Below are 18367 nucleotides of genomic sequence, written 5' to 3' on the forward strand. Positions count from 1 at the left end.
ATGGTGTCTATCTGCTACAGCCTCCTGGCCATGAAAGGCACCATTATCCAACCCAGCCGGAATGCCTGTCCATTCTTCTTGACACTTTCTATATATTATGGACCCGACCAAGACAGACGCAGGACAAAATTTCAAGGCACACACGTTTTTTATTTCTTTTCCTCGTGGGAAACGCCTTCCCCGTTTCACACAAGCCTAGCACAGTCTCACAGCACAAGCACAAACAAGATACTCTTCTTCCTTCTCTCTCTCTTTTCTTTTCCTCCTCCACTCATCCTGGCAAGCTTTGTCTCCCTCCTCCCGACTCTGGCTCCCACAGTAGTGGCTGTTGGCTCCTTCTATAAGGAGCTCCAGGTGCTTGATGACGCATTTCCGGCAGCACTTCCAGGTGTGGAGGAAGAGCTGCTCATAAGGGCTTAGCAGCTGTTACAGCACCCCCTGGTGGCGCCCACAGATCCCAACAGGGCTGTATCAAACTCCAATTCCCATGGAGCCCTGTGGGAGTCCGAGGCACTGCTGTAACCCAGGGGGACTGCCACCTAGCGCTCCGGGGGAGGTAATGCTCTGTCCATGCTTCCTCCTCCGGTTCTTCCATCGTGGAGATGTCCCAGCCAGACAAGGGCCGTGGCCGTCTGCCACAATATATATATATATGTAAATGGACCAAAAAATGCCCATGTTCATGCAAAATATGGTAAAACATAACCAAGTAGTTATTTTGGCACCCTATCATTGCCAGGAGAATAATCACGTGTTTCTAGTCGAATGACATCTCCTACTGGGTGGTCGTCTTTTTTATCCCAGCTGGGGATGTAGTGGTGGATCTTGAATGAGATGTGTAGTCAGGCTTCTTCCAGCTGTTTTTCCTTCCTTCGACAGAGAGAAAATGAAAGTGCATTGAACAGGTGCCACTCTCCTGCTGCACCCTCAGTGTACCCTAAAATAAGTGAGTGTAAGAGACTCACCATTCCTGCGACACACACACATATATATATATTGTGGAGCATGGCCCGGACACAGACAGGCAGATATCGTATTTAAGCACCCAACACACGTCTATTTACAGTATATTAAATTAAGTGCAGCACGCAACCACCCAAAAGTCCAGGCCTCATCTCTCTCTCCTCCAAGACTCTGTCCACTTCCACCCGACTCCAGCCATCGAATGGAGGGAGGCGGCCCCTTTTATACACACCCTGACGTGCTCCAGGTGCCTCCCGATTAACTTCCGCCGGCACTCCCCAGTGTGATGGAAGTACCGGGCGTGCACCCGGAAGCACTTCAGGTGTCCCTGGTCTTCTTCCCCCTAGCACTTACGGGTGTGGCGGAAGTGCGGAGGGCCAGGGCTCCAAAGGCATTGGGGCGCCCCCTGGCGGTGACCACGGGCCTCTATAGGGTAGAGTTTCCAAACTCAGTCCCCGTGGTCCCCAAAGCCACCAGGGCAGTCGCCCCCACATGGTCTGGGGGAGGTGTAAGCCTTCCTCTGGTCCTCTGGGGCGTCCCGGTTGGGTACCACACCCAGCCACCTGTGACAGTATATATATATATATATATCCATCCATCCATCCATTATCCAACCCGCTATATCCTAACTACAGGGTCACGGGGGTCTGCTGGAGCCAATCCCAGCCAACACAGGGCGCAAGGCAGGAAACAAATCACGGGCAGGGTGCCAGCCCACTGCAGATATATATAAATATATACAAAATAAGCAAGATGAAGGGCCAGGAACCTCTGCAGTAACCCATTTAATGTCCAAAGGAAAAATAAAGCTGACAAAATAACAAGAATATGCAGTGTAACCAGTGTAAGGGAGCGCCACTGAGCTCTGGACTTCAGACACTCCCTGGCATCTTCTGAAACCCTTAGCTTTGCTCACTTGGATAGCCACGTTCTTGATAATACAAATCTTATATATATTTTCCAGTTTTACCCATGTTAAACCACAAATCTATTTCCTCCACTGTCAGTGGTCCTGTCCTGGATATCCAATGTGGTGAGACCCTAGCATATAGCAATAAATGCAGCATTTTCTCAATAAAAAACAGGAAATCCTTTGACCACACAATCTAGGCATGTGCGTTGCAATGCAGGAAGGTGACATGGCTTTAAAAATATAATAATCTGAGCTTGCTTACAGTCATTTGTCGAAGTACACATCATGTTGTAAGTAAATATCTCGGGAAATAAGCCTTGGAATGAATCATAAAAGGTGCTCACCAGTGGGAGGCGCAGCCTCTGGAGTTTAGCGGACCTGCGGCTCACTCCGCATTTAATGGCGTAGCACAAAGATGAAGAGGAAACATCTAACATCATAAAGGAGACGCCGGACATGAACAACTCTATTTATATTTGTAATCGATTGTGTAAATAGTATTTTTGTAAGTAGAACTATTGAAAAAACATTTGTGCTAATCAGATGATCATAAGTAGATGTAATCTTTGTAATATTTAGAGTTTAATTTGAACCTCATTGTGAAGGTCTTGCCTAATCTTCGTCACAATAAACACACATTGGTTTGAACGCAGTTGCTCATTGGAGACGCTTCTTATATTTTTTCTATTTGTTTTCTAAGCCATAGATTTTAATTGGTTTCAATTACTCAAGCATTCTGTTCCTTTTTTCTCCTACCATTCACGTGTGTTTCTTATTGCATTTTGCTTTTCCGAGTCTGAAGTTCTGAGGTTGAAGCTCTACTCGCCAAATGAATATTAAAAATCCAGCAATCCACAAATCCAGCGTGGACATGGTCTAAAGTGGTCAGTCACACTGCTGTAGCAAGATAAAAAAGCACCTGATTTAGCCAGCTCCCTTTTTTATTATTAATTTTAATTAAAAGCAGATAACGATCCATACAATCAAATCAAACTTCACAAAACCAAAATTCAACCTCCACCCCAAAAAAAAGGAGAGACAACCGACAAAGCAAATGTTTGAAATCAGCAAGGAAGGAAGAGTATCCTTTTCACTGATATGGAAGCTAATTTGAAAATGTTATCCTGCCGTATTTCTGGAACCTTCATGTTGGTGGCTCTTTAGGAATCCAAAAACAGCATCCTACAGAACCATTTGAAGAACCACCTCTTCTGAAGAACCTCTGAAGACTCACCTTGATGCCTTTATTTTTAAGAGTGTGTGCAATAAGGAAAAACAAATGCAGGTCTTGCGTATGTCACCTGTGCTGGAGATGACATTGGTTTATGTTTGAAGTTTAACACACAGGGGCGTATTAAAGCGGTTCTTGTCCATTATGAAATCTAATTTAATCTGATCCAGAATTGTTGGGAAGCTGGGACAGCACTGGGCAAAGACTGAAATGAGCTTCTGAATTAAGGATCTGAATACTTATATGAGTGAGAGATTTCAGTTTCTGATTTTTAATAAATTTTCAAACCTTTCTGGAACTATTGTCATTTGGGGATATTGAGTATCAATTGATAAGCAAAGATGACAAATGCATCTATTTAAAATTAAATATTCAACATAATTAAGTGTGGAGAAAGTGAAGGGTGCACCCAGGGGTTGGCTGGTGCCCTGCCTGGGGTTTGTTTCCTGCCGTCGGCCCCGTGTTGGCTGGGATTGGCTCCAGCAGACCCCCGTTACTCTGTGGTTAGGATATAGCGGGTTAGATAATGGATGGATGGATGGAAAATGAAGGGTTCTGCTTTATAGTATATAGCGTTATATAGTATTCAGATTATATGGTAAAATAAGCACAATGACACTGTCAAAGGTTTGGGGGGATCCCCATGTACTGTCACACAGAAAGCAAAGGAAATGACGTCTGTACAGACTGAATTCAAAATGGAACTGACAGAACAGAAAAGGAGGGTGGTACATATAGGTGAATTTGCAGGAAGTGATGCTTATGAAGAGGCAGGATCTTGAGGATGGATGTTATTGGGTGGGTTCTTGAGTTGCTCTGCAGGGAGAGAGGAAAGAAGAGTTAGAGGGCAGTGCCAACCCCTGGTTTGGCAGGTAACTGTATCTATTTGAGCCTGTAAACTGTCTCCCAAATGCAAATGTGTGACAATTTACACACATATATATATGTTGTGATGGATGGCCGGCCATTTATCCCGGCCAATACCCCCAAGCCGCCAGGTGGAGCCCTCCTTGCAGCGTGGAGGTCCCCAGAAGACCAGCAGGGCATCATGGACATTGGAGTTTTTATGCAAAGCCCTGCTGGATGCCGTGGGGGCCACAGGAGGGAGCTGCAAGGAGGACTGAGGGCTTCTTCGTGCCCTGTGACCCGGAGGTTCGTCACAGGAAGAGCGACGGACTTCCGGGTTGAAGAAAGGGACTATTTACCCTGACCCGAAAGGAATAAGGACTTGTGAACTATTGGACAGAAACACTTCCGGGTCAGGAGGTATAAAAGGACTATGGGAACTCACAGACAATGAGCTGAGCTGGGTGGAAGGGTGGCAACGCGTCTGGGAGCTGGAGGATTGTATTATTGTGGTTTATTGTGAGTTTAATGAGAATTGTGGTGGAGAGTGTGCTTTGTGCACTGTGGCAAGAAAATAAAGTCAACATTTGGACTTTTACCTGGAGTCGTGGACAGGGGTTCAAGGGAGCGAGAGCCCCCCTATCGTTCACAGTGGCGTAGCCGGCAGGATACTCTAGCGTCGTTTGCAGGGGACCTGAATAAAATATTTCTGTGGATAACGAACCCCGAGAAGACTACGGAGTCAGGAATCACCACAGCATTGCCAAAACCCGAAAAAAGCGAGTCCAAAATGGGAAAAAAGAAGGGCAAGCAAAGCGACAACGCCAGCAGGAGTGCCGTAGGTGCAATGGCCGACGCTCGGGAGGAGTTAAGGAGAGGCATTACAAGTCCGGAGAAACCTCCAGGAAGTAATGATCCCTCTAAGGTACGTGCCGGGAACGACATTAAAAATCCTTTTATTGTTTCTCACCTTGTCCCGTGCATGTACCTTGGAGATGACCACCTGGAGGCACCGAGGGGAAAATGAGACTGCCCCGAAGACGACAGCCTTCTCCTGTCGAAGCCAGAGCGCCTAGAAATCAACTTCTGCATGATGGCAGCCGACGAGGGACACGGTAGCAAACCCGGTGCATTCTGGGAAGGAGGAGCTCCGCGTCCTGCTGTTTGCACCTTCGAGCCCGAAGGAATGGACTTGGTTTTTCCGAAGGGGAAGGGGGAGGCGAGCGAGGCATCGCTCAACCCACAAGAAGGTAAGGAGGGTTGGGAAGTAGCTGACCGGGATGTCGAAAAAATATTAAAGACAGACCACAGTTCGCCGAAGAAGGCAACTCGACCCTCTGAGAACTCCAAGTCCCAGAAGCCTCCGAGAGACCCGTCAGAGCACGTGCCTGAAGCAGGCGTGCTCATTGGCTCCCGGTCGGCAGGTAACACGAACAAGGAAGTGAGTGTTCTGCCGGTCGAAATGAATAATTATATAAACTTGCGGGAGCTCGAAAAACTAATTGAGCCCGTAGCGAGTGTCTTACAGGTCCTGACGACCATTGAAAAGATCATTGGGGATTTGGGAGCAGCAGCCAGAGAGCCGTTGGAGAAGGTGAGGGCCTACGTGCGGCGATTTGGTGGGGAGCCTCCCGTAATGAATGATGCAGCGATACAGGTAAGCGAGACCCGTATCGTATATAATAGAGGGACGCGGTGTGATCCGGGCCCGCGTTTAATAAGTAGCGGGTGCCAATACACGGCGTACCCTACAAGAGAGGTGGGTACGGTAACCAAGCGGTCGGCGGAAGGGCTAATCGATCTGGGGCAGCTAGACAGTGCTGATTCCCGGAGCGAGGCAGCCCTGAAGACGCCGCCGCCGTAATTTGTAAAAGTAAAGGGGTGCAAACAGTAAAGGGTCTCTCTTTATTTAATAGAGAGACTCGGACTGTAGATAAGCCCCAGATTAAGCAGGAGATCCCGATAATAAAATGAGGGTCTCCTGACAAGAAAGGAAAAGAAGCAGAAAGAGAAACACCGGTAGAGGCGACAGGGGTTTCTCTCCCAGCAAAAGGGGCGGACCTAACATTTCCTTATTGTTTTCAGTCCCGTAGGGGAAGAATACCAGGAGGACAGAGCCAGTGTTATGGCCCAACCTTCAGCACCCGTATTTGGCGGAACTGTCCTTATAGAGAGGGGGACAAGATGTCAATTTGGAATAATATTCCCCCTAGGTTCTCAAGGGATCAAGATGTTCGTTTTAATCAAGGCTCAACCAGGACGTCCTCTTGGAGGAAGACTTCCCTCTCGGGGCAGGCCGCTCCGAATAATAATTCGTCGCTGGGGGGGGAATACTGTGATGGATGGCCGGCCATTTATCCCGGCCAATACCCCCAAGCCGCCAGGTGGAGCCCTCCTTGCAGCGTGGAGGTCCCCAGAAGACCAGCAGGGCATCATGGACATTGGAGTTTTTATGCAAAGCCCTGCTGGATGCCGTGGGGGCCACAGGAGGGAGCTGCAAGGAGGACTGAGGGCTTCTTCGTGCCCTGTGACCCGGAGGTTCGTCACAGGAAGAGCGACGGACTTCCGGGTTGAAGAAAGGGACTATTTACCCTGACCCGAAAGGAATAAGGACTTGTGAACTATTGGACAGAAACACTTCCGGGTCAGGAGGTATAAAAGGACTATGGGAACTCACAGACAATGAGCTGAGCTGGGTGGAAGGGTGGCAACGCGTCTGGGAGCTGGAGGATTGTATTATTGTGGTTTATTGTGAGTTTAATGAGAATTGTGGTGGAGAGTGTGCTTTGTGCACTGTGGCAAGAAAATAAAGTCAACATTTGGACTTTTACCTGGTGTCTGGAGTCGTGGACAGGGGTTCAAGGGAGCGAGAGCCCCCCTATCGTTCACAATGTATATATTTGTGAATTTCCCCTTGGGATTAATAAAGTATCTATCTATCTATCTATCTAGCAGTCTCGTCAGCAAAATTTTGCACATGGCAGGACTCCAAGTTGTATTGGAAGTCTGATGTATGTTGGCTGAACAGGACCGGAGAAAGTACATTCCCCTGTGGCGCTCCAGTGTTACTGACCACAATGTCAGACCTGCAGTTCCCAAGACACACATACTGTACTGAGGTCTGTCGGTTAGATAGTCCACAATCCATGCCACCAGGTATGAATCTACTCCCATCTCTGTCAGCTTTTCCCTAAGGAGCAGAGGTTGGATGGTGTTTATCTATCTATCTATCTATTATATAGTGCCTTTCACATCTATCTATCTATCTATCTATCTATCCATCCATCCACAATACTAACTAATATGCCACCCACTTCACAGCTTCCACTTCTTGCCATATTTGACAAGCAACCCTGATATGCTAAATAAATCCTATGAGACAACAGAAATAAATAATACGACGAGGAAAAACAGGATATGATTGGAGATGTGAATTTTATGAAAAAGATTCAAAAGTAGCTGTCTTTTATAAGAAAACTAATATTGATCATAATATCTGTAAGTTCATGGAAATAAAATGAGTTTTTGGGATATTCAAATTATACAAAGCACTTTTCACACAAAGATTCATGAGAATCTGGAACAAACTACTGAGTCGTGCAGATGAAGCTGATATCTTGACAGTTTAGATTAAATATTGGGGGCAGCTTAGTTATTAACTAAACAAACTAACTTGATAGACTCTTCTTATTTGTCAGACATCTTAGGCTGTTCAATTTAAAACTGAGTGCAATGAGCAAACGTATCCTGATGGCTCATCCCAGCTCCTCAGCACTGCTTTCACTTACCTGTCTGGACCTCCTTTGTGTGGTTTGCACCTTCGGTCTGTGTCGCTGTGTTTTTTATCCTTTCTCCTCAGGGTACTGTGATGTTCTTCCCAAAGTTCTGCATGTCTTGTTAACAGCAGCCAGAGTTGGCTCATAGTTTGTGCCCGTTGTTGCAAGGAAAGATGGTCAACTACATGACCAGGTTATCTTCAGTTATCTTAAGTCTTTAAAGTCTCTTTTTAAACCAATAAGTTATGGTTTGTTCCCCATCAGCTGGTTTTCCAATCTGACTTTTTCACATTTGCTTGTCTTACATTTTACATCAATAAATGAAAACGAGTTGCCAAGAAAAACAAAGCAACACTTCCTTTGAAAAGGCAGCACCTCTGGCTGTGCCTCACATCTGATTCCAGGTGTCCAAGTGAAAAAGGTATGAAGGCCTCTGATCCTGACTAAGCCCGGCACAGTCTCCTGTTTATTTGGGGCTGCCTGGGCAACAGACACAGATGGCTGGCTCTCGGCTGTGACTCACGTTGTTTCGGTGGTGTGAGACGAGGGTGCTGTGAAAGAAAATGTTTTGTCTGCCAGCAAGTTGAAGTCGACCCTGTCACTGATGTGAAGGCTGACTGCTCTTTGAGGTTTGTCAACTCCTGTCTCAGATGAGGAAGACTCCCTTTGTCCTTTAATTCAGTTTCAGGGTTAAAACGCTCACATCTTCATAAACCATCGTTCTTACATTTGATCAGGACCACCTTGTTGGTATTCAGCAATTTACACTCTCTGTTTGTACTCTGCAGCTCATTTAATGCACAGTTCATGTCATTTGGATCACTGAAATTACTTTGTTTGCGATACAAAGGTTTCAGAAAGCATTCGGTCCCCTTCACTTCTTACACATTTCGTTATGTTGCAGCCTACAACTCTTGTGATGGTCAGTGCAGTTCTTGATGCTGTGGTGTGCTGGGCTGGTAACTTCACTTCAAGAGAAGCCCACCGTATCAATAAACTAATTAAATTGGCATGCTCAGTTATGGGATACGCTGTGGACTCCCTGGAGGTAGAAGTGGAGGGAAGAATTAAAACAAAACCGAGTGCCATTATGAACAAGGCTGCACATCGTCTCTATGTGACACAACAACACTGAAGACTTTCAGGAAACAAAACATTCAGCGCAAGGGAGTCAAAAACAGCCCTGGGGGCTTCTTTTGTGATTAGAGTCACGTTTTTGAAAGTCTGCATTTTCACCCAACCATACAACTTTATAGGGTGTTTTCAAAACTCTCCGTTTCCAGAGTTTAAAACACCCTAGCAATGTTGACAAAAGGGTAAAGTCTGCATTTTTAAATATAAATGTAGAAGAGTGGATGCGTCCAGAGATCACCTGACATGCTAAGTCATCAGGCTCCATCTATAAGATGGTGGTGACCAGCAATGTGCATCCTAGAGATGATCGAAAATAAAAGAACAAACAGCAGTTTCTAGAGCAAACTCTGGGGCGTGCCACCCTGGGGGGCGTTGAATAAATGAACAAGACATCAAAATTATTTTTTTACATTTTTATTTCAAATTTAAATTTGCAAGCATATAATCAAAACGAATGCATTATAACTAAAATTCAAATAAAACATTTCTAAGGCACAGATCTAATGACTAATATGTGCCTGCTTTAAAGTACACAGCCTGTCCAGGTTTGGTTTGATGTTCGAGATATCGAGACACTCTGAGCTCCTTTTCTATTTGAAGTTTGTTTCTATGACGAGCGGCGCCGCTGCTGCGGCTTTTATAGTTGTGTATTTTCAATCCAGAAAGTCCGAGATGTATCGGTGTCTGTCACGAACAGTCGGGTGACAGTAGATCAGGTGATAATGCGGCACGACTGCACCACACTGGCAGCGTATTGAGTTAAATAATATACTGCGTATTGGGTTATTGTCATGATACAACAAACAGCGGTATAATATTTGTCGGATGAAAATATGTTCGTCTCGCGCAGACTGACTTCATCGGTGTCCTCGTTTACGTGATTTTTAAAAATTTAAATATATTTAATCATTTCTTTACATAAAAAAAAATAATTAAACAAGAATAAATAATTTATTCTTTGTTTTTGGGATTAGAATTACTGCCAAAAACCACACAAGGCATTTTAACAGATATTAAAGCACTTTAAAAAAAAGAAATTGCAAATATTTCATCGAAGTTAGTCGAACACATGCAAATCTTATGGAAGTAAAAATGATAGGATACCGCGACACCGCACGAGTATCATACCTTTGTTAGTTGTATCATAGGTTATTATCATCTATCTTATATTATGCAGGGGGCACAGAATTATTCCAGGTAGAAGGGGGGGGCGCGAAATACAAAACTTTGAGAAATGCTGCTTTATACTAAGTGCAATACACCTGTATAGCACCTTCGGGTCTGGTGCACTCAAAGGCAAACCCCGTATATATTCAAAAGGCATACAGGAAAACGCATGGTAGTATGCAATGTTGAGACGTCATTGATTCTCAGATCGATCTAACTAAGATGCCGTTGTTTCACTTTATGTGGAATTCGGGGAGGAAGAGGTGGGTCCAGGTGGTCTGACCCCGGAAGTGACGTCAAAGTGAGAGATGTGTCTATCTTCCTTTCTGCAGAGAAAGAAGGAGAAGAGAGAGTGTTGTTAGACAATGCCCCCTCATGTCTTGGTGGTAAATCATACTCACCTAAGTCCCAAGCACACATGTGTGACAAGAGAGATATATATATATATATATATATATATATATATATATATATATATATATATCCTGCCTTGTGCCCTGTGTTGGCTGGGATTGGCTCCAGCGGACCCCCGTGACCCTGTATTCGGATTCAGCGGGTTAGAAAATGGATGGATGGATGGATATATATATATATATATATATACACATACATACTAGGGGGCTCCGCCCCTGCTCATTTCACTCGCCCATCCCAGGTTTGTTTAACCATGTATACAATATACTTTAAAGAGAGTTATTTTCATAGGAATTGTTACGTACTCTTTCAAATCTATGTTGCATCGCTTCTCCGTGATCATAAATATACACTTGACCGATTTGTGTTTTTTTTAAAATTAAACTTGTCGTAGCTTTAATTGTTGTGGGACGACAGATTCTCATAATGTATGGTCTATTATTGTGTAAATCTACGGTTTGAGCATTGAAAGATTATTGTAGACTCCAATATTTTGAATGTAGTGTTTGTGGATTTCACTTTCACTAAATAACAAATCTTTTATTTTTCTGGGATATGCCTCTTCATTGGGAGGCAACACTACTTTTCCCTGATGGTAACACGAATTAGACAATCTACAAGTCTCCAACTTAAACTTTAAAATCTTACAATATCTAGATACTTCTGACATATCACCTATGTCCATTTATTCAATCTCTTTTTTCTGTTCCATTATTTCACCGAGTAATAATTTCCATTTGTTTGTGCTAATGCGATCTTTACTTTCTTTTTGTTTTTTACTACTTTCATAATCTGTAACTTGCTCTGCATGTGTATCGCGCCAACATTTTTTAACATCTTTATGAAGTCTTTTATTTCTGACCCCGATTAAACCCATGAGGTTTTCAATTCCACTTGACCTGGGCTGATTCTTACTTTAGTTATTTTCTGAATTTGCACATAGATTATTATTGTTCTTTTTTGCCTTCTTTTCTCTCCAATGCTTTTGGGTCTTTTTTTGACGCACTGCTCTTTATTCCTCCCTTAGTTCTTGACGTGCCATGTAGAACGTATAAAATTTTTAAGAGCTGGGAGCACATGAAGCGTGTCTGGCAAAAGCATTCCAACAACTGAGAGGTTAGATGTCCGTGATCTTGTTTTAAATTGGTTGTAAGTAGGGCGTGACGTGCAAATGTCACCGTCTCACGGGTCTTGCTTCCAAAGGTTGTAAAGTTTAGTCTTGCGGTACATCAAAGTGTCTTTCCTAGAAGATGATCATGTCTCGACCCAAGAGTTTTTATTATATATAAATATATATATATATATATATATATATATATATTGTCACACATGTGCGATTAGGAGGCAGTCAAAGAGACTAAAGGTGAGTGAAACATCGCGAGATAGAGGGTTGTCACATGGTACTTACCTGAATCTCTTTTGCCCGACAGAAAACTGGAAGAAAAATAACTCCTCCACTTCGGATTCCAAAATGGTCGCGACGCGTCACTTCGGTGCCACCATGATGACGTCACTTCGGCTCCATCAATTCACATCACCTCCGTCCCATCCTGATGACGTCACTTCCGGTTCCTGTTTTCAAACGTCACTTACTGCCAACCATTTCCTGTCCCATAATCCTTCTCTCTATAAAGTTGCCATTTTTCTCAGGAAGATTGTTCATTGTTTTATTTTTAAGACTTTGAATCGTGTTTTCTTTGATTGTCTGGACGACAATATATGGGGACGGTCCCCAAAACTTTTTCTTTGTTTGAGTATAATTCTTTTAAAGAAGAAACCTTATCACAATATATATATATATATATATATATATATATATATATATATATATATATATATATATATATATATATATATATATATATATATATAAATAAGGGTCTTTCCTGCGTGGAGTCTGCCTTTTCCCCCCTTGTCTGCGTGGGTTTCCTCTGGATACTCCAGTTTCCTCCCACAGTCCAAAGACATACAATACAATACAGTTTATTTTTGTATAGCCCAAAATCACACAGGAAGTGCCGCAATGGGCTTTAACAGGCCCTGCCTTTTGACAGCCCCCCAGCCTTGACTCTCTGAGAAGGCAAGGAAAAACTCCCAATAAAAACCTTGTAGGGAAAAATGGAAGAAACCTCGGGAAAGGCAGTTCAAAGAGAGACCCCTTTCCAGGTAGGTTGGGCGTGCAGTGGGTGTCAAAAGTAGGGGGTCAATACAATACAGGTTAGGTTGCATTGGTGTTTTTAAATTGTCCCCAGTGTGTGCCTGGTGTGTGTGTGTGTGCGCCCTGCAGTGGGCTGGCACCCTGCCCGGGGTTTGTTTCCTGCCTTGCGCCCTGTGTTGCTTGGGATTGGCTCCAGCAGTCCCCCCGTGACCCTGTAGTTAGGATATAGCAGGTTGGATAATAGATGGAGATATATATATATATATATATATATATATATATATATATATATATATATATACTAGCTGTCCCCCGTGGCTCCGTCACGTAGTAGTGAAACAGGACAAACTTTAAAAATCAATAATAAAATAAAAAGAAAAGTGGAAGGTAGGTACACTCCAAAGTCAAACGTTATCACTGTATCTGATTAGGTTCAGCTCTGATGGAAGAGCGTCCCTCACATGGCGAGAAAAGCATGTGGCCGTGATATCTCTGCCAATGTTCAGGTACCCTCTAAAACGCACGTAGCTGTGATCTCTCACTCAAAAACGTCAAACGTTACTCCTTACCAATCTCTAGATGATAATGTCTGATGAACAAACAGGTATCGCTAGCTAAGCAGAGGCAGGGTAGGCTCCAGCACATGACGAGAGGTAGATCGACTTGAACGGAGGCTGATGTGTGAGTGAGGAGGGTCCCGGTCCCCTCCCCATGGCCCGCAGCCTCGCTCATTGATTTGTGCAAATAAATCGCTGCCGCAAGCAAACTATGATACTTAGCGCAATGAGAGAGAAGTCGCAAAATCAATCGGAATGTCCAAGCAAATTATAGAAAAAAAAGATCTAAATCCGTTAAGTAGTTCTCTTGTGAAAAGCGGACAGACATACAGACAGACAGACGTTGATTTTATATCCATCAATCTATTTATTTATTTATTTATTTAAAGAGGTTGGGGACAAATAAAGTCCTATCTAATCTAATCTAATGTAACTGCCCCAAGTGAAACGATTGAATGTAGAAAATGTCAGAGGAGGACAGCTAACTGACAGACATGACTCAATATATTTAGCCTACGATGCAAGTTGTACTGTGATTCAGCTTTCAGAATATTTACACAAAATAACATTTTCATAAAAGAAATGTACTGATTATTTAGTGTTACTTATTATAAGATATTCAGAAATCAAAAAATAAATAAACCTTTAGCATAATATGTAGTAAGTCGTTTCTTTTTTAATAAAATCATCTATCCATCCATCCATTATCCAACCCGCTATATCCTAACTACAGGATCACGGGGGTCTGCAGGAGCCAATCCCAGCCAACACAGGGCGCAAGGCAGGAAACAAACCCCAGGCAGGGCGCCATCCCACCGCAGTTAATAAAATCAAATAATCTAAATTATCAACCTAAAATATTTGCACTGCAGTAACATAAGACGTGTTGCATATTGATTAGCACATCCAAGTAAGAATTTCACTGCACACGTGACAACAAGGACCCAGTTAACCTTTAGTATAAAGTTACAAAACTATTCAAATTTAAATGTATTTTTTATTTTCTCCAGAGATGGCTGCCCTTTTATTTCGTTCTTGAAATCCTTACTGACCTGCTAGCTGTGCTCTCTTTTTCAACCTGTGAAGAACTTCTTATGTTATATTTACTTTGAAGAAAAACATAACTAATGACACTCTGCATGAAGCGGAGACATCTCTGTAATGTCCCCTGCAGCTGAAAGCACTGTCACACGTGTACGCATGGGGATCAGCCTGAGGGACTGAGTGGGTGCAATTCTCTGCTGAGACATGAGGTGGCACTGTTTAATAAGGATCTCTCTTGTCCTCCCTCTGCAGAAGGGCAGATTGGCACCATTCCACCTATGTCGTCATTTCTGGGATCTGACCACCTGGACCCGCCTCCTCCTCCCAGAATTCCTCTTAAATCGAGGGGACGTCATCTTGGGCAGTCTGACTGACTCGATTTTTTGCGAAATTAACACACTTTTTTTCATTCTAAATTTTTTGAGATTGGCTGCAAGATGTCCTAAAAACCTTTCTTGGTTTTTATCTCCCTCACAACACTCACTCACTCTGTAGAGACGTAGCAGGGACAGAAGTCTCATTTGACCAGAAACACCACAAGCACTAGGAACTCCTTTGCTTTCTCTCTCTGCCACGTTTAGAGGACTGCTGTTCAGCATCCATTATTGTATAATTCCTCTTTGCTACTCCTATTTCTGAAACAGGATCAATAAAAGGTGTATCGATGTTTCAAGCCCTCATTCTCACCTCTGTGGTTCACGAGAGCTGCAGACACTGCAGCTTGCCGCTCCCAGCAGCATTGGGGTATACCATGAGGACTGTTCCAATACGATAAGTTTGTATATTTGCATCCTCCATCGATTTGAAAACAAACATGTGGATGTAATGGTGGATCTATAACACGATGTTGCAATTGGCTGTACCTGTCAGAGAATGTGACTCACTACATTTAACGCAATCTGCGTTTCCAGTCCACTTTCACATCCTTCACCTCATTATACAAACGATGAATATCGAAAGTGCAAGTGCATCATTTTCAATCAAATTTTTAAATCCACAGCGTTTGAAAAAGACGTTTTGTTGTGATTCATTTCCATCATGTGGCAGCCTCATTCGATACACGGTAAAAGACCAGATTTCATATTGCTTGTATTCTTTTTTTTAATTTATTTTTTATTAATTTTTTTACAATCCATACAAAGCAATCGAGTTTTTACAAAGAGAAAAATTAAGTTAAGAACAGATCGATCCCCACCCCTGAGAGAGAGAGCAAGCCAAACGGCGTTAAATTTAAGGCTTGTAAACATACCTAAATTAATCATTTCTCTGTGCTTTATAAACTTATTTTAAAATATTACTGATTAGATCCTGCCATGTTTTGAAAAAAGTCTGTACGGATCCTCTAACCGAGTATTTGATTTTTTCCAATTTCAAATAATATAACACATCGGTTTCCCACTGACTTAAAAGAGGAGAGTTTGGGTTCTTCCAGTTTATCAGAATAAGTCTGCGTACCAAAAGTGTAGTGAATGCGATTACAGTTTGTTTGTCTTTCTCCACCTTAAGCCCATCTGGAAGAACCCCAAACACAGCTGTTAATGGGTTAGGAGGGATTGTGAGTCCAAGGCTGTCTGAGAGGTAATTAAAAATTTTGGTCCAGAATGATGTTAATTTGGTGCAGGCCCAGAACATGTGACCCAGTGAGGCTGGGACTTGATTGCAGCGTTCACAGGTTGGATTTTGACCTGGAAACATTTTGGAGAGTTTTAGTCGAGACAGATGTGCTCGATATATAATTTTAAGTTGTATAATTGTATGCTTTGCGCATATGGAGCTCGAGTGAATTCTCTGCATTGCTACTTTCCACTCCTTTTCTGATATATTAATTGAAAGATCATTTTCCCAGTGTCTTCTTGGATCTTTGAAAGGGAGGGACTGTATTCTGTATTCGATACAACAAATTGATCTCTCCTGCCTACTAAGTAATTAATAAATCCGTAATTGACCTGAAATCCGTGACAGAAAAACAACGAATTAAAAAACCTGGATGAAGCGGTGACAAAGATGGAAATGGCAGGAACACCAAACAGGGGAATCGCTTGCTTTTTGATTTTGTATAACATGTTTTAGTTGTCTCTGATCAGAAGATCTGAATAATTCCACGTTAATTCCACATGTGTAAGAGCTTAACGAAACGGCGCACGCTGGCTCATCTGTATAGAGGGTCTAGACGCCCAGAGAGAATCCAGCTTTTCTCTCAGCGCTCATTCAGTGGAGCACTTAAATCCCTGGCTCCCACTTCATCTGAGGCATTTGTATTTGACTGCAATCTGCAAATACCTGAAGCCTGGCTGTAAGCCCACCACTTTAAGGCCTACTCCGAACCTTTGTTCAGTGTAATCCCTTTTCCTTGCAGAGATTCGCTTTGCTTTCTTCTCCACCAACACAGTATGTGACTCCCTTGTCGGTGGATCCTGTCTGTGAACCAATTCCTAATATCAGATGCAAGATTTTCTTTCATTCTTGGCATTGAGATGGTTTGACCGATGTCTTTTGTTGCGTGTGTCACCTTTGCTATTTAGGCAGAAATTACGGTGTCACCCGTTTTGCAAGCTCAGAGGTCATTTGAAATGAAAGTAATGGCAAGGTTGAAAGGGGAGTGCTGATGAGGGTGAAATGTTGGACTTTATGTCAATGGATGGTCAGCTTGACCCATCATGACACATGCAGGTTTTGCAGATGCAACAGGCTCCTGTCAATCATGGAGAATCCACGGCATCCACTGAACAGGATCATCTCCAGACAGAGGAGCAGCTTCAGAGACAGACTGCTGTCACCGTCCTGCTCCACTGACAGACTGAGGAGACCCCACACTATGCGACTCTTCAGTTCCACCTGGGGGGATAAACATTAACATTATACAAAGTTACTGTCTGTTGTACCTGCATTGTTATCACTCTTTAATTAATATTGTTTTTTATCAGTTTGCTGCTGGATATGTGAATTTTCCCTTGGGATTAATAAAGTATCTATCTATCTATCTTTTATATAGTGCCTTTCAGATCTATCTATCTTTTATATAGTGCCTTTCAGATCTATCTATCTATCTATCAAATTTCTTACTTACTTGTTTCCCTTAAAAAAGTGAATGTCCAACCTTTCCCTCAAATCCCACCAAGTCATTGTTGAAGTTTTGCCTTTTCATTCAAATAATTCAAAGACCTTCTCTCCATACTCACTATAACTATTGACCCACAAAGAGGCAGTCCCTACCCAGACCTTTCCAATAAACTATTTATTAAATTATATAAAATAAATTACATACGATATACAAAATCCACACACCAAGAACAAATATGTTAAAACTAAAAGTAAATAAAAAAGATACAAAGAGTCTATCCATTATCTATCTATCCATTATCCAACCCACTATATCCTAACTACAGGGTCACGGAGGTCTGCTGGAGCCAACACAGGGCGCAAGGCAGGAAACAAACCCTGGGCAGGGCGCCAGCCCACCGCAGTCTATCTAGTGGGGTGAAATTAAAGGTAATGGTTCACCGTCATCACAGTGGATATAAGCAGCAAAGAGAAGCAATACAAATCATAATGGTACCTGTAGCCGCCGGAGTGTAAGGCGAGTTCAATCAACGGGTGAAACGAAATGCCGAAAAAATTGTTTCAGTCCAAAAGTTTGTTTTAAAAATATTTAGTGAAAATTGTCTGCAGCACTCCTGTTTGCCATTTCCTGGGATGAGGTGCTCATTACACTGGCTATGTACACCATGGCATGAATGTAGACACACAAACACACACACACACTCATTCAGTACCAACACACTCCACTACAGCAGCACCATCAGGTGTACCTGGCTTGGGATTCAGGGATTGCCCAGAGAAAACCCAAATGAACTTTACATTACAAGCAAACATTTGTTGGTATTTGGGGTCTGGGAGAAGAAGAAAACACAATCAAAGTAAGTTAATGGAGCCCTCTATTGGTTACGCTCGGTAATGCAAGAAATGTTTCAAATCTATCTATCCTGCTGACTATACTAAAATTAATAAGTTTCTATCTATCTATCTATCTATCATATAGTGCCTTTCCTATCTATCTATCTATCTATCTATCCAACCATCCATTATCCAACCCGCTATATCCTAACTACAGGGTCACGGGGGTCTGCTGGAGCCAATCCTTGCCAACACAGGGCACAAGGCAGG

This window comes from Polypterus senegalus, chromosome 15, assembly GCF_016835505.1.
Source record: "Polypterus senegalus isolate Bchr_013 chromosome 15, ASM1683550v1, whole genome shotgun sequence".
NCBI classification, from domain to species: Eukaryota; Metazoa; Chordata; class Cladistia; order Polypteriformes; family Polypteridae; genus Polypterus; species Polypterus senegalus.